Here is an 8,391-nt window from a genome sequence, read left to right on the forward strand (position 1 = left end):
ATCCACCACTGTCTATGTTATACTGATTTACTAGATCTCAATATTTCCAAGCAATGCATGGCTTACACTATATTTCTACAAAATGCAATACAATGTAATAAAGAAAACACCAGATTTTACTTTCACAGCGTTTGTACATATTTATTTTGTAGTCTGTATGCTACTAAACATTTTCACATAGCCTACAATGTGTTGTGTTTAGGCTAAATGCATGTAGGCTAAGTTGTATACAATAACTTGGCATTATCATGGATGAAGCTTATCATATTACACCTTGATTAAGAATGCAAACTTTTGTTGAATTTTATGAGAAATCTACAGACGCAAACAGACGAAGTGTAGTAAAATAAAGACCTAAATGTGTATTTCGGACTTTTTTTCACCACAAGTCTGAAAGAAGACATGTTATTGAAGACAATAATCCAAAAATCTCAAAATTGACCAGTAAAAAAAAAACTATGTTTTTGCCTGCCGTGTCTCGCCTTAATATAAACACACACTGTTATCAGTAGCCTATTATTTTGGACAAAGTTTTGCACATTTCACTTCAATGTACACTGAAGCATGCGTCGTGAATTAGCAATGTGGAAACGGTGGTTTGTTACTGCAGTAATATCACGTTCAGTGCTATAAATCTCTCCGTTCCAGAATATTTGGTTCATAACATCAATCTTTGATTCAGGTGTTTGTGCAACCGTGCCCTGAAGATTTAACAAAAGTCTGGGTAGGCCTAAGTTAAGAAAAAAGTAAGTAGGAATTAGGAAAGTATGTGAGAAGTGAGATCAAAATTACCTTGCTTGCTTCTTTCCGCCATTTCACCTCAGTGCGAGAAAAACATGCATCGCTTCTTCTGTACGGAAAACGAGCAATTTTAATTGCTCGTCAAGTCACTGTGAGTCTGTGTATTGTAGCAACGGGCACAAGACTGCGCTGTTATGAATCCAGTGGGAAAATAGATCTCGTGTATTGTTTATATATTTCGTGTGTGTATGTCTCTATGTGATAGAATTAGTATTTGATGCAAATAATTCTAGCCGGCTCAGCCAAACTTTATCAGATGGCGGCTCAATTTGGCTTACGAAATTATTGGCTGGCGGCAGCTTCGGGGTCTACGTCTGACAATCATGGAACGTTCGTAAAATCAACTAGCCAATTGGTGCCAAATGTGCTTCAACAAAGTATTGAGCAAAGGGTGTGAATACTTATGTACATTTTATTTATTTTAATAAATTTGTAAAGATTTCAAAAACGTCTTTCATGTTGTCATTATGGGGTATTGTTTGTCGAATTGAGGAGAAAAATGAATTTACTCCATTTTGGAATAAGGCTGTAACATAACAAAATGTGGATTAAGTGAAGCGCTGTGAATACTTTCCAGATGCACTTTATTTATATATTTAAATATATATGCATATTAGTAGTAGAGCTGGGCGATATTTTTCAGCAAGTTGACTATATTCGATATCTCGATAATTATGTATTTGCTCTAAAATGGCTCAAAAGTGTTTTACTAAGAACATTTAATATAGGCGACCAATTAAAACAAACTATTGGCAGACAAACAGTCCAATATAAGTCAATCTCTCATGTGTTATATATATATATATATATATATATATATATATATATATATATATATATATATATATATATAATGGTACATAAACTAGTTTTAATGTGATTTTCAGTATGTGGAAAACATGTATTGAGTATTTTAAAGTTGTATGTAGTCTCCCCTGTTTTACTGATAATCAATATTCAGCTAATTAAGAGTCTGTGATATATGATTTATTTTTAAATGGTTTGTTTTGGTTTTGGGGATACTGTATTAATTTTATATGTTCAGGTCTTGGAAAAGGTCTTAAATTTGATTTTAAAAACTCTTTAGCAACCTTGTTAAAGCAAGAGGAGTTTTAAAAGTGTGAAAGAGATTTTGAGAGCTGCGGTGGAGGGAAAGATTATCAGTAAATAAACATTTAAATGTTGGTCTGTTTCTCACACAGAACTATTGTATAATTTATACTGGGATAACACACAAGTCTTGCACAATTTTAGTCCAAAAAAATCAAATGTTGATACATGACTGTATTTTATATCTATACAGAGTATTAATCTGTTTAAATGTTTTGAAAATAACCAACAATTATTCACATTGTGACATCAAATAACTAATTTCAGAGAAACTTAATCAGAGGAAAGATAAAGATTTGTTGATGACTTCATCTTAACATGGAGAAGGCTCTCTTTTTAATATTAATTTATTAAAGACTTCATCATTGGAACGTTGGCACGTACTGATTAATATTCATGAGCTCTTCTCCATAGTGGGTTTCGTAATTTGCGGGAGAAAAAAAACGGTTCAGGTGGATTTTTACACGGTTTGGTGCAAGACAAGCGACACCTGTGAGTATCTTCACAATTAAAACTTTCAATTTGATTATTTAGACTACTTTTATGTACTTAAATGCTTGTAGTCCCGTAAACTAGGATTAATCCGTCGAAAATGTTTTAAGAACAACGTTAGTACATCAATTTAGAGCTTTTTGATTGGTTTTTGGCCGTTGTTAATCAGTGTAGGCTAATCTGAGACAACCGTCCAATTTGAGGCGTTTAAATGAGAAAATAAAGACATTTCTCACGTGAACTGTGTCCGTTAAATACACCGATGGATGAAGTCAGTCACAATCAAATCAGATCAAACTTATTCAACGGGTTGCTGATATTTAACGCTCATTCAAGGATTTGCAAACACCAGTTTGTGCTGATTTCCCGCTTTATTGTTTCAGTGTAGATCTGTCAAGATTGATGGCGCTAAAATGTTTGTTGAAATAGTCGTTGAAAGGGTTTGCAGCTTTTCTCGTCGTCAGTGATTGTAGTTTGATGGCGCAGACGGACTTGCAGTTCCACATTTCACCACATGAGGGCGTCAAAGGAAATAAATGTGGCAAAAGCTTCATTTTCTCCTGTTGTTTTGTGAATCTGGTGTCAGAACATGAGCAGAGAGACTTTCCTGTGAAAAGCGGATTATTTTAGGATTATAAAGAGACTAAATAGTTTTATTGTCCACAAACACTGTTCTCGTGTTTGATTGGATGATGGAGAACTCATGATAACAGAGGGAGGAAAAATATCCGCGTATTTTGAAGGTTTTTCGGCTTCTTATTGACGAGAATGTCAAAACTCTTCACACAGTCTCTGAGTGGGGCTTTAATTTTGAAGTTTGTATTTGTAAGTAGTTTATAGTTTGAAATGGTCTGATATTATTATGAATGAGACCGTCAGTGAGATCTGTAGTTGGTGAATGACTCCCTTTGCTCGGATCCTTATTTCGGTATCGCTTCTCGGCCTTTTGGCTAAGATCAAGTGTAGTATCTGTTCTTATCAGTTTAATATCTGATACGTCCCCTATCCGGGGACCATATATTAAATTGATTTTTGGATCAGGGAGATGGAATAGGGGCTTGCTCCATCCACTCCACGCATCGACCTGGTATTGCAGTATCTCCAGGAACGGTGCACCCCCCTAAAACTGTCAAGAAAAGAACTGAATAATTGTGTATATGATGCATTAACTATGAGTGTAATATTAAATTACCTATCAATCTAGTATCTAATCCAGTTTGTGTAATAAAATCGCACAGAAGTTTTATTCGCGCTTCAAATAAACAACTCATCTATAACGGACGCGAGATTAAGATCAAAAGTAAAATATATTCAGCAGTAAAATCTGAAGACACTGGAATCATAAAATGTGCTTCTTTATCTCTGATAACACTAAACAAACGCAATTCTCCCGGCTTGTGTAGCTAATGCGCATGCGCGTTCTCTAGTTGATTGACAGGCGATGTCTGTTTCTGAAAGGTGATTGGCTCTTTTACCTGTAAGGCGGGACTTCCTTTCTACATCCGTTGACCGTTCCCAATTTCAAAACTAGTCTCTTATGGAGGACCTAATGTGACAATATTACAAATAAATATAAAGAGTCCAGGATTTTTATTCTGGTGCATCATTAAAAATGTTTTACATATAAATTAAATAAATTAATGATCAATCTGACGTAGTTATACTTTTATTTCCTTAAGAATGATTGTATTGATTTATTTCCACATATATTATTTTCTATACTTATGTTTATTGATTGATTTATTTGTACATTTGCACATAAATAGGAAGATGGGATAGAATAGGGTTCAAAACAGTGTTACTATGAATGCAAACTTTAATACAGTGAAAAAGACTCTAAAATAAAATATTTGATGCCATGAGTGTACCTTCATTTACTATTATTTTGAATATGGAATATGAAGCAATGTGAAAACAATTTAACATTTTAACTTTTTCTGACCGTTTATGCTTCACAGAGTTAATGTGCGCTTCTAAATCACTTGTACCTTTATTAGCAACTGACACACAAGTGCAGCTTTACATGTCATACATTCCCACGGACCTCCACATGGACGAAAGCATGGGAATGTTTTGTGCAAGTAACAAATCACACATCTCTGCACCAGAAAATCATACAGACATACGTACGGGTTGACTTATTTCACTCAGTTTGGCAAGTACCCATGATAAGTATCACCCTGGTAACTGCATAGCAACCACATGGGCTTAACCTAGCAACCAAGTAACAAATTATATATCTCTGCACCAGAAAATAGTAGAGGCTACCAGTTTGACTTATTTCATTCATCATGGCAAGTGCCCATGATGAATATCACCCTGGTAACTGCCTCGCAACGAGATGTGGTTACCTTAGCAACCAAGTAACAAATCACATATCTCTGCACCAGAAAATCGTAGAGATTTCCTGGTTGACTAATTTCACTCAGGATGAAAAGTAGCCAAGTATTGTATCACCCTGGTCATTACCTAGCAACCAGATGGGGTTACCCTAGCAACTAAGTAACAAATAACATATCTCTGCACCAGAACAAAGATTTCAGGTTTTGTTCATGGGACTCAGGGTAGCAGGGATCTATCTATCTATCTGATAGACTGAATGGTCGTGATAATCTTTAAACTTTGAACTTTTAAAACTACTACTTAAACTTATAACAACTTCAAACTAAAAACCTTCAAACTTTTACAACTACTTCAAACTTTATTGCTATGTTCTCTCAAGCCAACCTAAAGTTTGTCCACAAACTTTTCAATCTAGAAATAAATAAATACACGTGGAATTAAAAAAATGCAGTAATACATAAGGAAATAAAGCCAAGTACTAGTTTATGTCTGATATGAAAATGTTTTATTTCGTAGTACACCTTAATTTTTTTTTTACAATTCTTTGCAAATATTTTTAATATTGTCACTTTAGGTCCTCCATAGTCTGGAGCTCAAAGCTGATTGGTCCGTGTGTGCGGCTCTGTTGTACACTGACTCAAAACATTGCAGCAAGTCACATCGCAATGCATCATCGGTTACATTCCTTGTAAACTGGGTGTATTTGTAAATATTTGTTAATAACATGTAATAACAATGTGTATTAGTCATGAAGTATGTGTATTTGAATGTGTATCACCATCGACGTGAATAGTAGCAGGGCTCGACATTAAGACTTGTCCGCTTGTCCGGGACAAGTGGATTTTTTGTAGGACAAGTAGAAGAGAAAATTAGTTGTCCGACCGGACAAGTTAAATTTCAAACAAAATAAAATGCCATGTTACTTCACGTTATGTGCCACTCATTACGTCTATTTTACAGATTTAATTTAATCGATTTGAAACTAACACATTTTTTAATAAACACAAGATTTTGACGCATATCCAAGGGTTTGTGCGGAGTGTGGAGCGCGCACTGCATGGAACAGAGAGCTGGCCTGAACACTTGCGTTTTCCTATCAACAGTGGAAACAACTTAAATACTCTATCATTTCTGGTCATACTGAAAATAATAATACATAATTTGCAACTACTTTTATTTGTGTAAATTCACAATAACAAGAAAACGTGCTTTTGCAAAATAAAATAAAACAATCAGGCGGGCTTTGGTCTCCGTGAACTGAAACTGAACTGAAACAAAATATAGTCTATGTAACGTTAGGATAAAGCTTGAAATGTCCACTTTTAAAGAACCAATTCGAATCGAAAGAAAATAGCCTAACGTTACCGTGTGATTATGCAATCCATATGAATTTCTCTCTAAAGGCATCCGCTTTACATCGGAGATGGAGGTATATTTCCAGCAAACACTGATTTAGAAAACATTAAAATGCCTCGTTATTTTTTCAGGTTATAAACAGAAAAGCTCCAAAAACAAGAAGTCACCTTAAACCAACAACATAGGAATTAAAGCGAGAGCGAAATTTTTTAACCAAATGGAAAGATGAATTCGACTGTGTTATTTATGAAGACGGAGTAATGTTCTGTAGGCGTCTGTCGAGAGCAACCCAACCTGGCTGACAAGTGACGTTAGCTAGCTAACTTAGCGTCGGCAGCTGTGTAGCTACTGTAAGCAAGCATTAAAAGCATTAAAGCATTAGTTCACCTCAAAATGAAAATTCCATCTAATTTTCTCCTCCAACTTCAAAATCGATCCGACATCTTTGTTTTATTTTATAATTATTAATAAAAAATAATATTTACGTGGCGTTTCCAACGTCGTGAGACCAGCACAAGACCAACAATTGTGGTTATAAAAAGTATAAATATTTTTTTTTTTAGAAAATGAACGATCGTTTAGCTAGATAAAGACCCAATTCCTCAGCTGGGAACGTGCACAGCCCTTTGAAGCACTTCAAAGCCCTTTTAAACTGCATCGATTTGGACTTCAACGTGTTGTTAAACTTAATCATATTTATTTAGGCATATCATATCAGTTATTTGCCTAGGCATTGTTTCTAATTTAAAATAATCTATTATTTAGATTTCATTTCAACTTTATTTCAATTGCTGAGCAATGGTTACGCTTGAAGTCCATTGTGTGGAGAAAAATCCTGAAATGTTTTCCTCAAAAAATTTAATTTCTTTTCCACTGAAGAAAGAAAGACATGAACATCTTGGATGGCATTGGGGTGAGTAAATTATCATAAAATTTTCATTTTGAGGTGAACTAATCCTTTAACAGCATTTGTATTGGTTGTACAATGTACATAGTTAAATATTACTATTAGCCATTTGCCTACTTTAGCAAGTCACAGTATTTCCAAGCCCTGATAATGTACTGAACTGTAACTGAGATGACGCAGTAAATAATTCCTCTTTCAAGTAACTGCACGGTCTGTATGTTACCAAAGGATCTTGGGACGAAGCTGCAAAACAGTACATAACAGAAATTGTGTAAATGTTTTAAATGCTTTCAATGGTTTGTTCGAATTCTGCATTAGCAAAACACAAAAAAATAAATGAAATTATAAATCTTTACCCGGGCAAGTGACTTTTGTGCAAGGACAGGTGAAACATAAATTTACTTGTCCGAAGGACAAGTGCCTCAAAAAGTTAATGTCAAGCCCTGAGTAGTGAGCAGAATGACTCCTCTGATTGGCTCGCTTTAAATTCATACTTACCTGGCAGGGGAGACACCATGATCATGAAGGTGGTTCACCCAGGGTGAGGCTCAGTCATTGCACTCCGACTGTGCTGACCCCTGCGAATTCCCCAAATGTGGGAATCTCGACTGCATAATTTCTGGTAGTGGGGGACTGCGTTCGCGCTGTTCCCTGATCATCTGGTTAAAGACAGATTAAAACAGTTAGCATTAGCATATATCAGTCTAGTCATCAATCCACAGAACATTCTCTCTAAAGCTTTGAGGATCATCAGGGTGTGTTTTGGCGAAATTCAGGGCACCTATTATGGTATTTAAAATGTTCCTAATATTGTTTTGGGAGTCCCCAACAACAGTTTTACATGCATGCAATGACAAAAAACACTTTTGTTGTCTTATAATATGATTTATGTTTACCTGATTTGCTCACCGACTCCCAAATGATTCGTTCAACGACTCATTTTTCCAAACCCCTCCTTTCCGTGACGCTAATCTGCGGTGATTGGTCAGATGACCCAGTCAGTTGTGATTGGTATACTCTGTGCAGAGATTGTCGGAAACAGAACGGCCATCACCGATTTGTAGTAAAAAAATCTAAATCAGAGAAGGAATTTGAGTTAATTTATGTTAGCGATCATAGCCCAAAGTTCGGTGGTAAACACCCAATCAGTTATTGTTTGCGTTAGCCCAACGCATAAACATATTGTTAAAGCACTGCATTACTACAAGTTATTGCTGTATTCTTTATGACAACTCCAATAACATCCACAAACATTTCACTTATTTCAAAAACATTAACATTGGAGACCTAGAAGCTGCGCTGAGCGTAACGTACACAACACACACACATACTTATTAACATGCTAAAAAACACATAAAAGCAACAATTATTAATAATACTTA

General features: G+C 35.3%; 2 non-coding genes across 2 annotated transcripts; both read left to right on the forward strand.

Annotated features, from left to right (window-relative positions):
* The first annotated feature begins 3,333 nt into the window (after positions 1-3,333).
* Positions 3,334-3,524, forward strand: LOC127642851 (U2 spliceosomal RNA). The gene has a single exon (XR_007970428.1). It is a non-coding gene; the product is annotated as a U2 spliceosomal RNA (small nuclear RNA).
* A 3,975-nt stretch (positions 3,525-7,499) lies between these two features.
* LOC127642850 (U1 spliceosomal RNA) lies at positions 7,500-7,663 on the forward strand. The gene has a single exon (XR_007970427.1). It is a non-coding gene; the product is annotated as a U1 spliceosomal RNA (small nuclear RNA).
* The last annotated feature ends 728 nt before the right edge of the window (positions 7,664-8,391 follow it).

This window comes from Xyrauchen texanus, unplaced genomic scaffold (genome assembly GCF_025860055.1).
Source record: "Xyrauchen texanus isolate HMW12.3.18 unplaced genomic scaffold, RBS_HiC_50CHRs HiC_scaffold_926, whole genome shotgun sequence".
NCBI lineage: Eukaryota > Metazoa > Chordata > Actinopteri > Cypriniformes > Catostomidae > Xyrauchen > Xyrauchen texanus.